Consider the following 19,641-nt stretch of genomic DNA (forward strand, 5'->3'; position numbering starts at 1 on the left):
ACCAGGGATTCTACTCTAGAACAGACAAAACTGAATCATAAGAGTATTCGTTTCTGCAGATGGGTATTGACTGAGAAGGAGCATGAAGGAGTTTTCTAGGTGTGGTAATGTTCTATCACCAGGGGTTTGGGTTACATAGGTGTATGCTTTTGTCAAAGCTCAGCAAATGTACGCTTAAGCAATTGCCTTAAAGGGGAAGCTACTTACTACTCAGCATCTCTTGATTGTTCCTATGTGGCTAGATGAGCCCAATTTTTGCTAGGCCCTTTAATTTTTTTTTTTTCATAAAAACGTATGCATTTCTTATTAAACTCTAGTTAATAATGTGCATACTGAAGTATTTAGGAGGAAATGTGCTGATGTCTACTTTTATGCTTTGAAACCCTTAAAAAAACAAGGGTTGATGGATGGCTAAAGGGATGGACAGATAGATGGATATGCCATAAAGCAAGTATAATAAAACGTTAATGGTTGAATCTAGGGGGTGGATACCTGGGTGTTCACTGTAAAATTCTTTCAACTTTGCTATATGACAGATTTAATAATAAAAATGTTGGGGGATAAATGCTGTGTATGCAATTAAAAAGAAAAGTAAACCCATGTCTTTGTACCAAATTTGATACCTAGATTATAAATTTACATTTCGTCTTTTATTATTTCAAGAATGAAGAGATTAGGGATCATGCACTGAGCACCCTGCATGCTGAAGCTAGAAAATGCTCTCATAGGAGTAGGCCTGGAATGTTTCCTAGAACAAGCTGAGACAAAATTTTTACAGAAGAGCATCAACGAAGAGGCTGTTGAGAACTTGTTCGGCTTCAACAGGAAGCTGGGGGAGCCTGGTCTTTTAGAAAAGCCTCTAGATGAGCCACAGAAAGAAGCAGGGCCCATGTTTGAGGGGAGTGACCCTCTTCGCCCAGCCACATTCCCAAGATGGAGAGCCAATTAGTGAAGGAAAAGGTCTATTCAATAAAGTGAAAACCCAGTTCTTGGCTGACATAAGTCATATTGTTGTTCAGAATTGACAAATCTCTCAGTCTTTCTTTATGTCAGAACCACTGCTACCCTGAGATAACTGGGCAAGATAATGACTGTTTGGTGTCATGATTGCTCTTCTCTGAAATAGGGATTGCCTCCTCAAGGCAGTGGCTGAAATAAAAGCCTTAGAAAAGATGAGTTTACTTAGTTCTGTTTCTTTTGCCTGTGAAGTTTTGGAATTAAGTTAAGTCAAAACATAGACTTGAGCTGTGTGAATGCTCGGACTCTCTCTGCTTCAGTTGCCCATCTCACAACCTGAGTACTTAAGGCTCCATGACCTGTTGCCCTATATTAGACCCTCCTCTGCCTGCTCTCAGGAGAGGTCTGTGTGAGAAGGGCTGACCTGGAGGTCACCAACACTAGGACAGTGCTTACTATGCTTTGGGCATGTTGTTGGGTATTTAAGCCATGTTTTTTTATTCGATCTATATAATAACCCTGCGAGTTAGGTATTCTTTTCTCTTTAAATGAATGAGAAAAATGAAGCTTAAGAACTTGTCCAAGGCTTCATGAACAATAAGTGGTGAAGGTGAAATTTTAACAGCAAAAGGCTAATTCCAAAGTCGGGGTAGACACTCTAATGCTGTTGTTGTTGGGTACCAACGAGTCAATTTTTTAGCTCAGAGTGACTCCATGTGACAGAATAGAACAGCCCCACAGGGTTTCTAGGCTGTATTCTTTATGGAAGCAGATCACCAGGTCTTTCTCCCATGGAGCCATTGGGTTGGTTCAAACTGCCAGCCTTTCGGTTAGCAGCTGAGCGCTTAACTATTGCTCCACCAGGGCTCCTTAGATACTCTAGCAGGGAATGGCATTAGGAGGAGTCACAGGATGGCCTTGTTATTGTTGTTGTTAGGTGCCGTCAAGTCAGTTCCGACTCATAGCGACCCTATGCACAACAGAACGAAACATTGCACAGTCCTGTGCCATCCTCACAATTGTTGCTATGCTTGTGCCCATTATTGCAGCCACTGTGTCAATCCATCTTGTTGAGGGTCTTCCTCTTTTTCAATGACCCTCTACTTTACCAAGCATGATGTCCTTCTCCAGTGACTGATCCTTCCCGGTAACAGGTCCAAAGTATGTGAGACTTAGTCTCGCCATCCTTGCTTCTAGGGAGCATTCATGTTTAGTAAGGATGGTCTTACTAAACAGTTTTGCAGAGCTCCACAAATGTGACCAGATACTGAGAGCTGGCAGGAGGGAGCAGGACAAGTGAAGACATAAAAATACAACCAAAAAAGCAAGTGGCACCGTCCCTCCCCTGCAGTGACTGCTTCTCCGCTCCCCAAAGCCCGAGTTGGAGAAACAGGGATCCAGATGAGATTCCAGACCTTTGATTTTTTTTAAATGCTCTTTTTCTCTCATCTGAAAGAAAACCTTCTACCTGAGCCCTAAAAGAAGACAGCTGCAGAAGCAATAAAACTGTAATCAAGGACGTTATAAGACAGGGGAGACTATCGATTTCATTAAAAAAGTAGACGGTGCTTGTTACATAGCTGGGTGAGAAACAGAATCTGCAGTGCTCACCTAAATTATTAACTTAATTTGTGAAATGCCCTGACATAACTCCTAGGTATTTTCAGAGCATCTATAATTTCATTGTTGCCTAGTTAAGAAAATTAATCCACAAATAACATAATGGAATCCTTTAAATTCTGCTCAATGTCAGATTAACCTAAGGTATCGTTTTTGCTACCTAGTGAGTCATAAGTCATCAATAAGAATTGTCCACAACTATCAGAATTTAAACAAGAGTTATTAAATTTCATAGGATAACTGTAGACATTAAGATGCTACCTAAGGTGTTCTTAACCAACCAAATAAGATGAATTAAGTTATCAATAACGTCACTGAAAATAAAAATGCCACATATCTATGAGCTGAATAAAGGGTTTTACATGCACAATTGCAGTTACTCTGCAGTAACCTGGTAGTGACCGGGTCAAGCAGTGAGTTGCATGGGCTCAGATTTAAAAATCATTCATGTTCACCAGGGTGAACTATTGATTTTGGCTTGATGTGAGTGACAGAAATGTGAGTACTGATTTTTGAGTCAGAAATATTCCAGAACCACTTTGGATGTCTGAAAAACTCAATCTTGGCAGGCATAAATAAAAAGCAGACAGCTTTGTATTCTGAGAGATCTGATAGAGACCCAAAGGACTTCTTTTCCAAAACCATTTCCTCCCTGGTGGTCTGAAATGTCCCTGTTATTCACTTATTTGGTTTAAGCCATTGATGGTTCCTATTAAAATGGAAACAATATGGAGACAGGATTATATATCAGGACATTATAGCTCACAGGTCATAGGTTTAAAGGCCCACTACCTGGGCTTGATTCCCAGTTTTGCTACCTTTTAAAAAAATTTTTTTTTCCCACCTTTAGCCAAGTTATGTAACCTTTCTGAACCTCAGTGTTCTTTATCCACAGTGGCTTGTTGTGTTGTGTGAGAATTGAATTAGATAATATAAGTCAGGTACCCAGCATTGGAGGAGGCCTGGTGGTGCAATGGTTAAGTGCTCGGCTGCTAACTGAAAGGTCAGCAGTTCGAACTCACCAGCCGCTCCGCAGAGAAAGATGTAGCAGTCTGCTTCTCTAAAGAACACAGCCTTGGAAACCGTATGAGGCAGTTCCACCCTGTTCTATAGTGTTGCTAGGAGTCAGAATCAACAGCATTGGGTTTGGTTTTTTGGTTTTTTTGTACCCAGCACTGTGCTAGAGACAAATTAGGAGCTCAAAAAGGAATAATTATTGATATTACCAATATCGGTCACTAACAGTTCCGATTGTTCGTGATCTGGTCTGTCATCTAGCAGAGATCTAGAGGAATGAGATAGAAGGTAGATGAGCTTTCATGGACAGGAAGGCACAAAGAGTGGTCTACAGTAGGTCCCGCCAGAGGCAGGCTGGGTCAGAGCACCCCACAGGGGCAGGAGCCTGGCGATTCAGGGGCCACTGAATAGCTCTGGTACCAGGGACTGATAATAAGTTTTGATAAAAAGAAGGTATAGCCAACTGGCAACATAAAAATGACAGGCTTTATGAACTAGATGGAAGGAATAAACTTGTATGTTCTTATACAGATTATATAACGCCAGTTCTGCCCTTCCCTGCTTCAACAGATCTTGATGCAGTCTTTGCTAATAAGAACCATCAGATGTCTGAGGTTACACATGGCTTAATGTGACTGACAACCAGAAAGCTTTATATTGGATGAGGAAACTGAGGCATAGAGAAAATAGGTAAGCATAGAGGAATTAGGTAATTTGACTGAGATCATACAACTAGCAAGTGGTAGAGTTCAGATTTGAACCAAGGCAGTCTCTTGGTGCTATGAAGAGCAGATCTCCCCTTATTTTTTCTGAATCCTAAACTTACCCTTTGTTCTGGATTGAACTGTGTCTCCCCAGAATATGTGTTGGAATCCTAACCCCTCTACGTGTGGATGTAATCTAATCTAATCTAATCTAATGCAATCACCTTCCATAATGCAATCTAATGTAATTCAATCCGTTTCAGTCGTGCCAGTGCAGGGCGGCTCCAAAACCGGATCACTTCTGAGTTATATAAGGAGCAGCATAGACAGAGACAGGTGCACACAAACATGGGAAGACTGACACCATCTTCGCCGGAGGTAGATGCATCTACAAGTCCAGGAACTCCAAGGATTGCTAGAAGCCGCAATAGACAAAAAAGGACCTCCCCCAGGGTGACACCCTGAATTCAGATTCTAGCTCCTGTATTTGTCCTGCAGAAGCACTAGGGAACCAAGACAACCCTTGTTATAAGCTAGCATGAGTAGCTATTACAGTACAGGGGAATCTCATCCTCCAAAAGTGAATATTAAAGGCAAAAATTGCAAGTACTCCAATTTTCCTGGTGAATTCCTTTGTAAGACTCCATGGCAGAGATTTAAATACTGAGTCCCCTAAGTCCAACATGGCCAACTTTCTTCCATTGTTGAAAAATATCATTGTTAAAAGTGTAAATGGTACCTTTCTACTGTCTAAAAAGCACCTTTTCTTGATTTATCTGCTTAGTATTTGGGGTCATAACACTTTCCTCCAGCCTTTGCATAGGCTGGTGGCTTTGTGGCTAGTCATGACCCTCACTTTCCAAACTAGGAATAACTGAGTCGTGCCTAGTTGCAGAAGCAAAATCACGGGGCCAGGTCCTTTCCATCATGCCTTTTTATTTCATAATTAGATTCCTATCCGACAGAACCTCTCCACTGTTCAAATTTATATCTTGATGCGCATTTATAGGAAGTACTAATTAGTACAGGGGCAGAACTGGGCACTCTGAAGTTCTTTTGCTAGGGCTAAAATAGTTACAAGAACCTTTTCACTAGCTAGATAATCTGCCTAGCAATGCAAATCTACAAGAAACCTGTAAGGTTTTCTGGGAACTAGGAAGGGAATTTTTACATTTGAAACTCATGAAAAATATGGCAATTTTGTTGTCTGTCCAAGATATGTACCGTTTATCTGGGCAGCTGCTGAAATACCTGGGTAATTTTAGGAGCAAGTGTGTGGTTAATGGAGGATGAGAAAGCATTCCATTTGGGCTGCTTCAGCTTGCCAATTATGTGAAACATTTTTCTGAATTAAGATTGCTGGCCAAGTAAAACAGAAACTCTTACACTGTGAGCATAAAATCCTAAACAACACTCAATTAATGCCAAAATAAGTAACTTTTGTGAGAAGTCACCATGGCACTTTGTAAGTTGTTTAAAATTCTTTGGAGTTCTAAGCTAGTACAAGTGACACTAAAAATAGACATCTCCTCTCTGTCTCAAAAGAATGAAAGGAAGGAAGGAAGGAAGGAAAAGGAAAAGGAAGGAAGGATTGAGATAGAGGTAAACTTTCCAAACAGAAAAAGGGATTATAGATAGCACAAACATTAAACTTCAAATACTGTTTTGTTTAAGTTCTGGGCAATTCAAAGACGACAATCTCTCTCTCTTTCTAGGAAAAGTTTACTGCCAATATGAACGCTACAGATGAGTCTCAAAAAAAAACCTAAGGCCAAGATTATTCAGAATATTCCAGAAGGAAACAGACCCCAAAATTAGGTTTTCAGGCTTCTATGCATCACCTTTCCCTGAACCTTGAAACCAAAAAACCAAACCCATTGCCATCCAACTGATCCCAACTCATAGCAACCTTAGAGGACAGAGTAGAACTACCCCATAGGGTTTCTAAGGGTTGGCTGGTGGATTCAAGCTGCCGACACTTTGGTTAGCAGCCATGCTCTTAACCACTGTGTCACCAGGGCTCCTCCCTGAAGCTTAGAGATATTAAAATTTTTTTTAATACTTTTTTAAAATTGAGGTATAATTTGCGTATAATAAAATATACAGATCTTATGTGCATCAATGAGTTTTGAGAAATGTAATTACCTGTGTAACCACCAAAACAAGCAAGATATTTCCATTACCCCAGAAAGTTCCTTCCTGCCCTTTCCCAGTCAATCCAGCCTTCACAACAAGAGGCACCCCCTGTTGCGATTTCGATCACCATAGATTGATCTTGCCTGTTCTAAAACCTAAACAAAATTGGAACCTTAGAATATACTCTTATTTGTCTCGTGCTTTGGCTCAGCATGTTCTTGAAATTTATCCACATTATTTATTCCTTACAGCCTTACCCTGTTATAGATAGTTCTGCCCCTATTTTACAGATGAGGAGACTGAGGTTCAGCAAATATGGGGACTTGTGCAGCAAGGTCACTCAGCTGTGCTGGGACAGGAGCTCAAGTCCTGCGTGTGCCAAATCTAATTGTAGAGACATTGGTTTTTTAAAATCTCCACCACCACTCCACCCCTCCCCCAAATCAACGGAAAATAAGTAAAATGACCAGACAATGCTCAGGGTCCTAGTGAAGAGGCCCCTCAATCTGGAAAAAGGTCTGTATTGAGGAAACATTCCAAGACATAACACCCAGAGGTTGGAATAAACTTTTTAAGACTGAAGATGGGGAAAAAAAAAAAAAAGGAAATAGCCTCATAGCAGGCCACTGACTGCTGTGAAATGTAAGAAGTAATGCAAGATGAAATAAAAATATGATAAAAATGTTGGTCCTGCTGGTATTAAAAGTAGTAAGATGTTGATGATTTAGGCCTCCGAAGGCTCCTTCACAGGCTTTGCTATTATCTAGCTCAGCTGCCAAAACCTGCTGTTTTAAAGGCAGGAGAGTTGAACATCCCTTGATAGCACCTGGGTTATTTATCATTATGTATAACCCCGCTACATTATATTTTATTATGCTGTCTTTAAAAGGAAGATAATACAAATACGGTTGATTTGCTTCTCTTCTTTATCTGTACCATGTCATGACCTACTGTGGCTTTGTCCCATGAGATTTGGTTTTCAACCGCAAAGAAATCCACAAGAAACTCTCCCTAAAAATTCCATTAATAACCTCTTTCAGCGCGTATAGGTTGCAGGGTCTGGAACTAAGAATGTTTTAATCTCTTCAGCAAAACAATGTCTCATAATGATGTACAGGACTATTGCTGTACTGATGAAGAATCATACATAATTCAGCACCTTTCACTTGGCGCCACTGTGATATCCTCATTAGTCGTGGCTCACAGTGTCTGTCAGATGGTGTCCATGCGAACGCAGGCATTATATTGTCTTTGGGCTGTGCAGCTGCTTCCATGACACTGCCAGTATATAAAAACATGACGCCAGTTTGTTTTATTTAGTGCTAAACCTTCCAGTTTGTAAAAACAAGGCTGACACAGAGCCTGACATGAGGCAGTGAAAATAATTAGCTCTCATTTTCTCAGCCTCCTATTTCCTTCTCCCTGCTGTGTTCTCTTTCCACTAAACCACCACATGTCAGTCGAAATGGGAGGCAATTAGTGGGCTCATTTCAGTCCCCACAACTGTGCTGAAAAGAAAGTATTTATGATGGCACAATGAACAGCTGAAAGATTAAATAACATTTGCCTTTTGAAAAGAAAATGACTTCTAGCTAAATGGGCAATTTTTGATTATTCTCAAACAAGCTTAGAGTAGTTGGTTTTTAAAATACAAGAAAGGAAAATGAGTCATTTTTAGGTGAAAGAATCAAATAAAACTTGACACAGTAATGCAAATAACTGATGTTTTATTGCAAAATATGTAAATGCGTTATACCCTTAACAATGGCTTGTGTCTAAGGTCAGGGCAGATTGGTGCGCCAACTAGACACCAGCGGAGATAAGGTTGTTGTAGTGCCTTATTGGGGGGTTGTTATGTGAGTTATGTATCAAAAGGGGACTTTAGGGATGATGGTAAAATAAAGTGAAACAAATCAAGTGAGACCTACTTTAATATGATGCATTACAGACTTTACCTAAAATGGTTCAAATGTTAGCTGCATGTTTGGAAAGGGGTTTTTCTTTTTTTCGTTCTTTTCTTTTTCTCTCTCTATTTGAAACTGGAAGATACCAGGGATTCATCCTGAACAAAAAGAATAGTAAGCCTTGCTATCGATTTTTGAAAACTTAAGAATCTGTTCTATCTCAGACTGGGTTTCTTAACCAATACAGAAGGTGGTCTGGTTTATCTAACTACTGTTTTAAAACAATTTTTTTTAATATTAGAAAATTTGTTGCAAATAAACTTTTACCCAGGACCCTCAATATATAAAAACAGCTGTTCTACCTGCTCATTTCCTCTTCTCCTACCTACTATGACCCTAGAGGTGACTCTAAGAAATACAGTTTTAAAAAATAAATTGTTCTAGGTAACCGGCATTGTCTACCACTTGAGCAATTCACAACGCAAACCCTAATGTCCAGGATTGATATAATTATCATACATTCTTGACTTTCCAACATAATGCTTTGAATTTCATTTCAAATGATCTGTCCCTTTTAGAGTTGTCAGACTTCAAGAACTAAGCTTTGATTCGGAAACTACAAGTCACTGTGAGCACCAGCATTCTGTCCCTGCAGACCTTGCAGATCCCCAGGGACTTCTGAACACCTGCTTTTAAAAGCAAAGATCTCCTCTGTTAATGTGAACAACTGTGGCTGTCATCAGGAAGCCACCAACCTATGATGGTTTCATAATTTTTCCAAGACAGTCACAAGTTTAAATTTTGTTCTTCTGTCTCCATAAATACATTTTTACTTTTTCATGAGCTCGTATCCCAATTTTTCATTCATGTATTCTGGTCAAGGGCCCCGCTGAAGCAATCGTTAAAGCAATTGACTGCTAACCGAAAGGTTGGTGGTTCGAAACCACCAGCAGCTCCGCGGGAGAAAGATGTGGCAGTCTGTTTCTGTAGAGATTTACAGACTTGAAAACCCTATGGGTATTATGGTCAGTGTATCCATATGAGACAATGGCTGCCCAAGGAAACCCAAGCCAACAGTGGATTCATTAGGACAGCTGAGATCTCTTTGAGCTAATCACACATATTATTACAGCCGGTAAACAACAGAGATGTATTTATACTTTATTCAAGCCTATGTTTTGTCATGTATACTTCAGCCCTATTCTCTATTTTAAAAGGAATTGATAATCTTGATTAAGAAAATCAAGAATGATCCAATAGTGTGCTGGAGTCAGCTCCCACGAACCAACCGCACACATCTCTTCCCAACTACAAGTTGAGCAACGTTGGGTTGGTAATGTGAAATTGGCAAGGGGCGGGGGGGCGTATTTACACCACGGAAATCTGCAAATGCTACAAATCAGGGCAGTTTTCTCCAGTTGTTTGCCATTTCCTGGCCTGCCACTGTCTATACGTGGCCATCAGTCCATCAACAAGCATGTACGCAGCACTTCTCCCATTTCCCATTTGCTCTAGTTCTATGCAAGGCTGCCAGACCCGCCTGACAAAGCATTGGCCCTACTCTGTAATTAGAAATCTGCACAAGTTATGTAGTTGTAAAATTCTGAACTGTGTTTGCTTCTCCGTTGTCAAGTAAAACTTGTATTTCTTACAGAATCCTACCCCTGCAAGCTTATGTACTTAGGCACACAAACACATGTACATGTAATTATCTCTTCCCCTCCTCCCCCGCCAAAAAAAAAAAAAAAAAGTTGTTTATGGGAAATGAACTTCCCTACACTGAATTTTTAATAAATAGTAGATATGGCACGGTAAAGAGATGTGCTCCTTTTAGCTGTGGTAAAATTTACAAAAAGTGTTGGGTTTTTACTTCCTTACAAATTCCTTTCCTTTGTGCCCTGTTGTTTTATTCATGTTTATCTATCCATTTATAAATATTACACAACAGAAAAAAAAGCCCTATTTGACAGTTTTTGATATTTATACTGCTCTGAGAAAGGGCCTAGAGATTCAATTAAGTTTATTAAATGCAACATTTTATAAGGAATCTTATAAAGACCTAAAAGCACAATACAAGCGACAAGCGTATGTAAAAAGCAAGCTTTTTAACCTGTAGATGAAATAGCTGGAAAAGCTGAACTATTGATTGGATTTCTTTTGGTGGTGAGTGGGAAAAGGGGAACAGGTGCCAACAATGACAAGTGTGGAAGGAGGAGCTGCAGAAAGGTGGAAGGGAAAAGGCCCCCAGTGATAACTTCCCAGGAGTCCTGAGTGTAGTAAAGGGTTAAGTGCTTGGCTACTAACTGAAAGGTTGACGTTTTGATTCGGAAGAAAGGCCTGGCAATCTACTTTATGGAGCATAGTTGAAACACCTAGGGTTACCATGAGTCAATTCAGAATGAACTTGCTGGCAACTGATTTGCATTTTGGATAACCTTCCACTTTGATGGGGGCAGTTAGTTCTACTTCCACCTCTTCAAAATGTTCCCCTCATTTTCTCTTCCTGGTTCCTTTGCCGCTTCGAAATACCTCTAAAGAGGAAACTGGAAGTGATGGTCATCTGAAAGGGGGGTGGCTCGTATCTGGAAGTCTGACCCCCATTCATGGGTCTGCGTAGCCAGGGTGTTGGGAAAGATAGGGTGCTGTTTCCATTCCTTCTCCCCTAACCTCAATCTCTTATCTAAGGCAGGTTATCATTTCAGACACAGGAGACACCAGCTTCAACCAGATTTCTTTTGCCTCACTGGGGACAGGGGGGAATAAGGCCAGATGGACAAAGCCTGTGACTGTTGGGCACTCACAAGGAACGGATGTCTCCCCAGATAGTTGCTTCAGAACCCTGCTTTTGAGTTTTTATGACAAGAAGTCTCAAAAAAATCTCGGTGAGAAAACTGCTGGGTGATTTGATAACTTTATTCCTTGGCAATTTGAAAATCTATATTCCTGACAGGTGAGCTTATGAGTTATAATAATAAACTCTATGCAGCTGAATATTTCATTAAAAAGGGTTGCTGCCACGTGGGGAGTGTATTAAGTTGCCCAAGATGCTGGAAGTCACTTTCCTTTTGTGCCAAAAGGAAAAGATTATAAAACACAAGGCACTTTCCCCATGAAACAAAAATAATGGCACTGTAGTAAAAACTGACCAAGAAAATGCTTTTTCATTACCAATGTACCTATTTTGTGAGACAATGATACTTTCCTAAAAGAGGCAGTATGACACAGTGGGTAAGCCCTTGGACTTGGAAGTGAGAGAGATTAGATTTGCCCTTTACTAGCTGAAGACCTCCCCTCTCTGTTCCTCAGTTTCCTCATTGGAGTGATACAGGGATAATACTCTCTATCGTGTTAGGTTGAAACAATTACATGAGAAAAATGTTTTGCAAAGTACTTACCATGGTGTCTGCCAGAGGTAGAAAATGATAATAATTGTAATCATTCTAAGCCCAAAACATTCAAGCTGAGAAAGACCCAGTTTCTGCTAAGTTGACTGTCATAACTTCAAGGCTGCCTCAACAATTTTCTATTGTTCTATAATGTTCATGCTATATGTTCACTGTAGAAATGTTGTTTTGTTGTTGTTGCTAGTTGCCCTTGAATTGGTCCTGACTCTTGGTAACCTTACGTATAATGTGAAACGTTGTCCAGTCCTGCACCATCCTGAAGATCATTGGTATGTTTGAGCCCGTTGTTGCAGCTATTGTGCCAATCCATCTCATTGAGGGTTTCCCTTGTTTTTGCTGACACTCTGCTTTACCAAACATGATGTCTTTTCCTAGTGATTGGTCTTTCCCTTTGATGTGTCCAAAGTAAGCAGAATGAAGTCTCGCCATCCTCACTTCTTTTTTTTTTTTTAATTGTGCTTTAAGTGAAAGTTTACAGTTCAAGTTAGTTTCTTATACAAAAATTTCTACACATATTGTTATGTGACCCCTGTAATGTGATAGCACACTCCTCCTTTCCACCTCGAATTTCCCATGTCCATTCAACCAGCTCCTGTCCCTTTTTGCCTTCTCTCACCTCCGGACAGGAGCTGCCCATTTAGTCTCATGTATCTACTTCAGCTAAGAAGCATTCTCTTCCCAAGTATCATTTTATGTCTTATAGTCCAGTCTAATCTGAGTTGGCTTCAGGAATGGTTTCAGCTTTGGGCTGACAGAGAGTCTGGGGGCCATGCCTTCTGGGGTCCCTCCAGCCTCAGTGAGACCATTAAGTCTGGTCTTTTTACTAGAATTTGAGTTCTCTACCCCACTTTTCCCCTGCTCTGTCAGGGACTCTCTGTTGTGTTCCCTGTCAGGGCAGTCATTGGTGGTAGCTGGATACCATCTAGTTCTTCTGGTCTCAGGCTGATGGAGTCTCTGGTTTATGTGGTCCTTTCTGTCTCTTTGGCTCATATTTTCCTTGTGTCTTTGGTGTTCTTCATTCGTCTTTGCTCCAGGTAGGTTGGGACCAATTGATGCATCTTAGATGGCTGTTTACTAGCTTTTAAGACCCCAGAGGTCACGCACCAAAATGGGATGCAGAAGGTTTTCTTAACACACATTGTTATGCCAATTGACCTAGATGTCCCCTGAACCATGGTCCCCAGCCCCCCTGCCCCTGCTACTCACTCCTTCGAAGTATTTGGTTATATTCAGGAAACTTCTTAGCTTTTGGTTTAGTCCAGTTGTGCTGACTTTCCCTGTATTGTGTGTTGTCCTTCCCTTCACCTAAGATAATTCTTATCTACTATATTTTATATAGTTAGTGAATCTCTCTCTCTCTCACTCCCTAACCTCCTAACCATCAAATAATGTTTTCTACTGTGTTTAAACCTTTTCTTGAGTTCTTATAATAGTGGTCTCATACAATATTTGTCCTTCTGCAACTGACTAATTTCACTCAGCATAATGCCTTCCAGATTCACCCATGTTATGAGATGTTTTGCAGATTCATCACTGTTCTTTATCATTGTGTAGTATTCCATTGTGTGAATATACCATAATTTGTTTATCCATTTGTCCATTGATGGGCACCTAGGTTGTTTTCATCTGTTTGCTATTGTGAACAGTGCTACAATGAACATGAGTGTGCATGTATCTATTTGTGTGACGGCTCTTATTTCACTAGGATATATTCCAAGGAGTAGGATTGCTGGATCGTATAGTACTTCTATTTCTAGCTTTTTAAGGAAGTGTCAAGTCTATTTCCAAAGTGGTGTTCCAGTCTCTCCAAACCTCTCCAACATTGATTATTTTGTGTTTTGGGGATTAATGCCAGCCTTGTTGGGGTGAGATGGAATCTCAATGTGGTTTTGATTTGCATTTCTCTAATGGCTAATGATCATGATCATTTCCTCATGTACCTGTTAGCCGCCTGAATGTCTTCTTTGGTAAAGTGTCTGTTTATAGCCTTTGCCCATTTTTTAATTGGGTTATTTGTCTTTTTGTTGTTGAGATTTTGCAGTATCTTACAGATTTTAGAGATTAGAAGCTGACTGGATTTGTCATGGGCAAAAAATTTTTCCTAGTTTGGAGGTTGTCTTTTTACTCTTTTGGTGAAGTCTTTGGATGAGTATGTATTTGATTTTTAGGAGCTCCCAGTTGTCTAGTTTCTCTTCTGGTGCTTGTGCATTGTTAGTAAGTTTTGTATTCTGCTCATGCCATGTATTAGGGCTCCTAGCATTGTCTGTATTTTTTCTTCCATAAACTTTACCGCTTTAGATTTTATATTTAGGTTTTTGATCCATTTTGAGTTACTTTTTGTGCATGGTGTGAGATATGGGTCTTGTTTCTTTTTTTTTGCAGATAGATATCCAGTTACGCCAGCATCATTTGTTTAAGTGACTGTCTCCCCAATTAATGGACTTTGGACCTTTTACAAATATTAGCTGCTCAGAGGTGGATGAATTTACGTCTGGATTCTCAATTGGTCTATGTATCTCTTGTTGTACAAGTACCAGGCTGTTTTGACTACCGTGGTGGTAAAATAGATTCTAAAATCAGGTCGTGTGAGGTCTCCCACTTTGTTCTTCTTTTTCAGTAATGCTTTACTTATCCGGGCTTCTTCCCTTTTCATATGAAGTTGGTGATTTGTTTCTCCATCACATTAAAAAGTGCAATTGGAATTTGGATCAGGATTGCATTGTATCTGTAGCTCGCTTTGGGTAGAATAGAAATTTTCACAATGTTCAGTCTTCCTATCCATGAACAAGATATGTTTTTCCACTTACGTAGGTCTCTTTTGGTTTCCTGCGATAGTGTCTTGTAGTTTTCTTTGTATAGGTCTTTTACATCTCTGGTTAAATTTATTCCTAAGTATTTTATCTTCTTGGGGGCTACTGTAAATGGTATTGATTTGGTGATTTCTTCTTCGACGTTCTCTTTGTTGTTGCAGAGGAATCCAACTGATTTTTGTATGTTTATCTTGTATCTGATACTTTGCTGAAATCTTCTATTAGTTCCAGTAGTTTTCTTGTGGATTCTTTGGGGTGTATAAGATCATATCATCTGCAAATAGAGATACTTTTACTTCTTCCTTACCAATATGGATGCCCTTTGTTTCTTTTTCTAGCCTGATTGCTCTGCCTAGGACCTCCAGCACAATGTTGGATAAGAGTGGTGATAAAGGACATCTTTGTCTGGTTCCTGTTCTCAAGGGGAATGCTTTCAGACTGTCTCCATTTAGGATGATGTTGGTTGGCTGTTGGTTTTGTATAAATACCCTTTATTATGTTAAGGAATTTCCCTTGTATTCCTATTTTGCTGAGAGTTTTTATCATGAATGGGTGTTGAACTTTGTCAAATGCCTTTTCTGCATCAATTAATAAGATCATGTGGTTCTTGTCTTTTGTTTTATTTATGTGATGGATTACATTGATAGTTTTTCTAATGTTGAACCATCCCTGCATACCTGGTATGAATTCCACTTGATCATGGTGATTTTTTTTTTTATATGTTGTTGAATTCTATTGGCTAGAATTTTGTTGAGAATTTTTGTATCTATGTTCATGAGGGATATTGATCTGTAATTTTCTTTTTTTTGTGGTATCTTTGCCTGGTTTTGGTATCAGGGTTGTGCTGGCTTCACAGAATGCGTTTGATAGTGTTCTATCCTTTTCTCTGTTCTGAAATACCTTTAGCAGTAGTGGTGTTAACTCTTCTCTGAAAGTTTAGTTGAATTCTCCAGTGAAGCTGTCAGTGCCAGGGCTTTTTTTTTGTTGGTTTTTTTTAAATTACCTTTTCAATCTCTTGCCATTCTTGCTTCTGAAGAGCATTCTGGCTGCACATAGGTCAAGTAAATGGGTAAAACAAACTCTCAGTTATTAATTATTTCAGTTGCCATCAAAACCTTTGATCCAAACATATTTTCTCTGCCAGGTTATTTAAAAAAGGAAAGGATAAAGGACAGTTAGTTGGTAGGAGAAGTCTTGTAGTGTACGTATGCTGGAATCTGGTCAGGTCCTGGTTGTCCAGAGGGCTGTGGCAGTAAAACTGAGATTTGTGTGCTCTTTCTTCTTATGGGAACGGACCACGGCAGCAATACTTAACTATGAGGTAAGCACAGACACTCAAATGTGAACAGCTTTCTTAGGTTCTTCGAATCAACCCCATGTAAGGGATTTTGCTTTTGTGCCGTAGTCCATATGGTTATAAAATTAAGCTAAGAAAAATAATTTAATCTGAATTCTTAGAACAAAAAAAACAATAAAAGTTTTTTTTCCCCTGTCCATATATCTGTGTTTTTGTGTATAACATCAAATTTCATTGTTTGGTCTTAGTAGGCCCATGTAGGAATGTTTTTTTCCCAAGTTCCTGAAATGACATACCAATTTTAAGGGGTAGTTAGCTGATGGTCCTTTTAAAATGCAAAGGAAAAACGTGGCTACTATTTTCATGATACAGTCATTGTCCTACATTATTCCCAATGGCTACCATTAGAACACAACTTTCATTTTACTTGTAAAAGAGTCAAATGGTCAAGCAAATATCTCTGATATGCAAACTCTTAGGTTTGGAGAGAGCTTCCAAACTCCATTCTTCTCTTATAAGGTTTAGTCATGGAGATGGGGGTGGACATAAAGGCATCCCCCTTTCCTCGAAAGTTGATTTATGAGAACTCAGTTAACTGCATTTCAGTAAATCTTTTTTTGGGGGGGAGGGGGGTAGCATGGAGGGTTCTTTAAAGGCCAAGGTAACAAGGTTTTCATGTGGGGAATTGGAATTTCAATTCAAAGTACATTTCTGAGAAAATATTCCATAATGTGAGGGCATAGGCTATATCATAACTAGGTAGTTTAGAACTAGGCAGTAATTTATTCTAAGACTATTTTATGAATGTTTATAGATATCTTGGATCTACATTAAAGTGAGAACTAGCACACTTTAATACAAAGGTACTGATAAAAGATATAATTTGTAACATCAGTTCTGTCCTGGCTAATCCTAGGCTAGTCACAAACTTTCTCTTGCTGTCTGTCTCCTAATCAGCAATGATAAAACTGTGCCTTACGTATCTCACAGAAATGCTAAGGGTCTACGTGAAATAACATTTATGAAATATCTGGAGCTTTTTGGAAAGAAGTACTCTCTAAGTAGAAGCTTTAAATACTATATTCAGGAAACTATTTGCAAATACCCATCAATCTCTCCATGCCCCAGTTCAAAGTTGATCCCTTCCAAAAAAAACCTTTTCTTAATTAACCATTCCAGTCACTGCTTCATATTTTTAGCACTTTGACAATACAGCCACTTTGCATCTTTTGATCTACTTTACGATATCTTCTATCCAGGTGCCCACACTGGAAGCCTGGCCCCATCCTGGCTCCTCCCTCTCACTCACCCCGGACTCCAGGTGGTGACACAGTTTTATCAGTTCCATCTCTGTGTCCTTGGACCCATGGTCCCTCCCATGGTGCTGCCATCTCCTTAGCTCCTGGTCACTTTTTACCTGGCTGTCTCCACTTCCTCCTCATTAGTCTACTTATTCTGGCCTGGATCCTTCCCAATTTTTCCTGCTTTGAGAGGACTTTTAACAACATGAATCTGGTTGTTTACTCTCTGCTTAAAAACCTTCAAACTCCTTAGCTTAGCCTATAACACAACTGATTATCTGCTCTCCAGTTACCTCTCTTAATTCCCATCACACTACTCCATCTGCTCCATGTGAAGTCTTTCCACAAGAAATGATGCTGGAGCTGAGTTGTGAGGTTCCACAGAAGAGTTCCCTGTATTTTTCTGGCTTTGTGACTCTGAGCTTTTGCACATACTGTTCCTTTTACCTTCAATAGCCTGTCCCTACCTAATAATTACTAGTGGTTTTCAAAATTTAGTGCAAGCATCTCCTCTACCAAGAAGACTTCAAGACCTCCCTTCACCTTTTTCCTCATCTGCTTCAGATGCTCATCCAGTTGGCATCCCTAAAGTCATGTGCATGGTATAAAAATTCATCACTCTGTACTGTTACCATTCACTAATCTTATCTATTTCTCCCTATAAGCTGTGGGTTCCTTGCAAGCAGGGATTGCATCCTTAGATTTTGTATTCTGAGCATCTAGCATAGAGCCAGGCATATAGTAGGTCCTCAGTAAAATTCTGCTGAATGAATGAATGAATGGAATTATTACTCTGGATGGGTGACCAAGCAATAGCAGAACATAAACAGTTGTGAAGACTCAAGGCCTTATTGATAATTCTATGACTCAAGAAGTGTACACAATGATGGCCATTAATAGACCCTTGTATTTGGTCTCAAATATCATCTATAGCTTCTGATTTTTACTAAAAGATATGTTTTTTAAGTTTCTACCAATAAATCCTTTATTCATTAATTAAGAATTATTTCCTTGGTTGAGAACTCTCTTGACAAGTCTCTTCTAAGGAAAATTTTCCCCTGTCTTTCACCAACTAAGAACCATAAAAATGTTTAAACAAAGAGTACTCATTTGTTTACCATTGGATAAACTTGGGGGTGCCCACAACTAAGGACTCTCAGGGTTAGAAGGGCCCTTGGTTTGTTGATGAAGAGAGAAGCACTTACTTTGCTGCCCCTAGTTTGATAGCTGCTTTTTCTTACAATAACAATGAATAGACAGTGATCTACCCGTAGAGGGAAAAGAAAAGAATTCACATACAAGAAACCTGAATTCAGAGCAGCTTCTTAGCAGGTTTCACTCAACCAAATTCTGGGGTGAAAACAAAGGAGGTAGAGTTCCATTCAGCAGAAGCATCAATGTATCTGTAGCGATGCAGACAAGACACTCCCTGTCAGGTGTCTAGAAACAGCATCTTTGGAAGCCCCAAGTGAAACTCAATTCCTTGTGACAATTTCAGACAATTTCTAGCTACCGGTTCTCAGGGATGGCCGGGCATAAGCATGGTCTTATTAGTGGAGGTCCAGCTTGAGAGCTGAGCCTATCCCAGCCCTGCCAGAGCAACTGGCTAGAGGTCGTGAGGACACATAACTGTTGACAGAGTCCCTTGGTTCCACAAAGAAAAGGTACTAATAGTAGTAGCAGTAGTTAAGAGCTGGGGTTCTGGAGTCAGAGAGGCCTGTGTTCAAATCCTTCTTCTGCTACTTGCTAACTATGTAACCTCAGAAAAGTTGTTTAACCTCTTAGACCCCCAATTTCCTCATTTGGAAAATAGCACCTACATCTCATTACTGCACACCTAGTACACAGTAAGCGGTCACTGAACAAAAGTTAGCATTATTATTAGCCATTTATGACCATTCAAAGTAACAATCCATTCTAATTCTAATTCATACACCCAAAACCCATTGCCATCGAGTCTATTCTGACTCATAATGACACTATAGGACAGAGTAGAACTGCCCTCATAGGATTTCCAAGGCTGTAAATCTTCAGGGAAGCGGACTGCCACATCTTTCGCCTATGAAGTGGCTGGTGGGTTTGAACTGCCAACCTTTTGGTTAGTAGCTGAGTGCTTTAACCACTGCACCACCAGGGTGCCAATTCAGATGTAACCTAGGCCAAATAATTTTTCTAGACTCTAAAAATGACATGAAGTGAAAGCTGATTGAATGAGTGCTGATTAAATGGCCTGCCACCCTATTTAGAGCTGATGATGTGGGTTTCCATATTGCCTACAGTTCCATTCTGGGTATCATAAAACTGATTCTCCATAAGAAACAGGATTCAGGAAGCTGGGATGCCAAGCAGTATAAACAGTCACTCTGCTAGCCAACCCCCATCTCCAGCCCACCCCACCCACTTTGCTGTGCATTTCCTTGTGGGTTTGGGTGGCCCGACACGGGACTCTTCAGCTGACCGAGAGAATAAAATTCCTAGATTGGATTAAAGA

General features: G+C 39.9%; 1 protein-coding gene across 4 annotated transcripts in view; it reads right to left on the reverse strand.

Annotated features, from left to right (window-relative positions):
- MAP3K20 (mitogen-activated protein kinase kinase kinase 20) overlaps positions 1-19,641 on the reverse strand; it is a 206,603-nt gene that overhangs the window by 21,725 nt on the left and 165,237 nt on the right. The gene's annotated exons all lie outside the window — the stretch shown is intronic.

Source organism: Loxodonta africana, chromosome 6 (genome assembly GCF_030014295.1).
Source record: "Loxodonta africana isolate mLoxAfr1 chromosome 6, mLoxAfr1.hap2, whole genome shotgun sequence".
In the NCBI taxonomy this organism is placed as follows: Eukaryota; Metazoa; Chordata; class Mammalia; order Proboscidea; family Elephantidae; genus Loxodonta; species Loxodonta africana.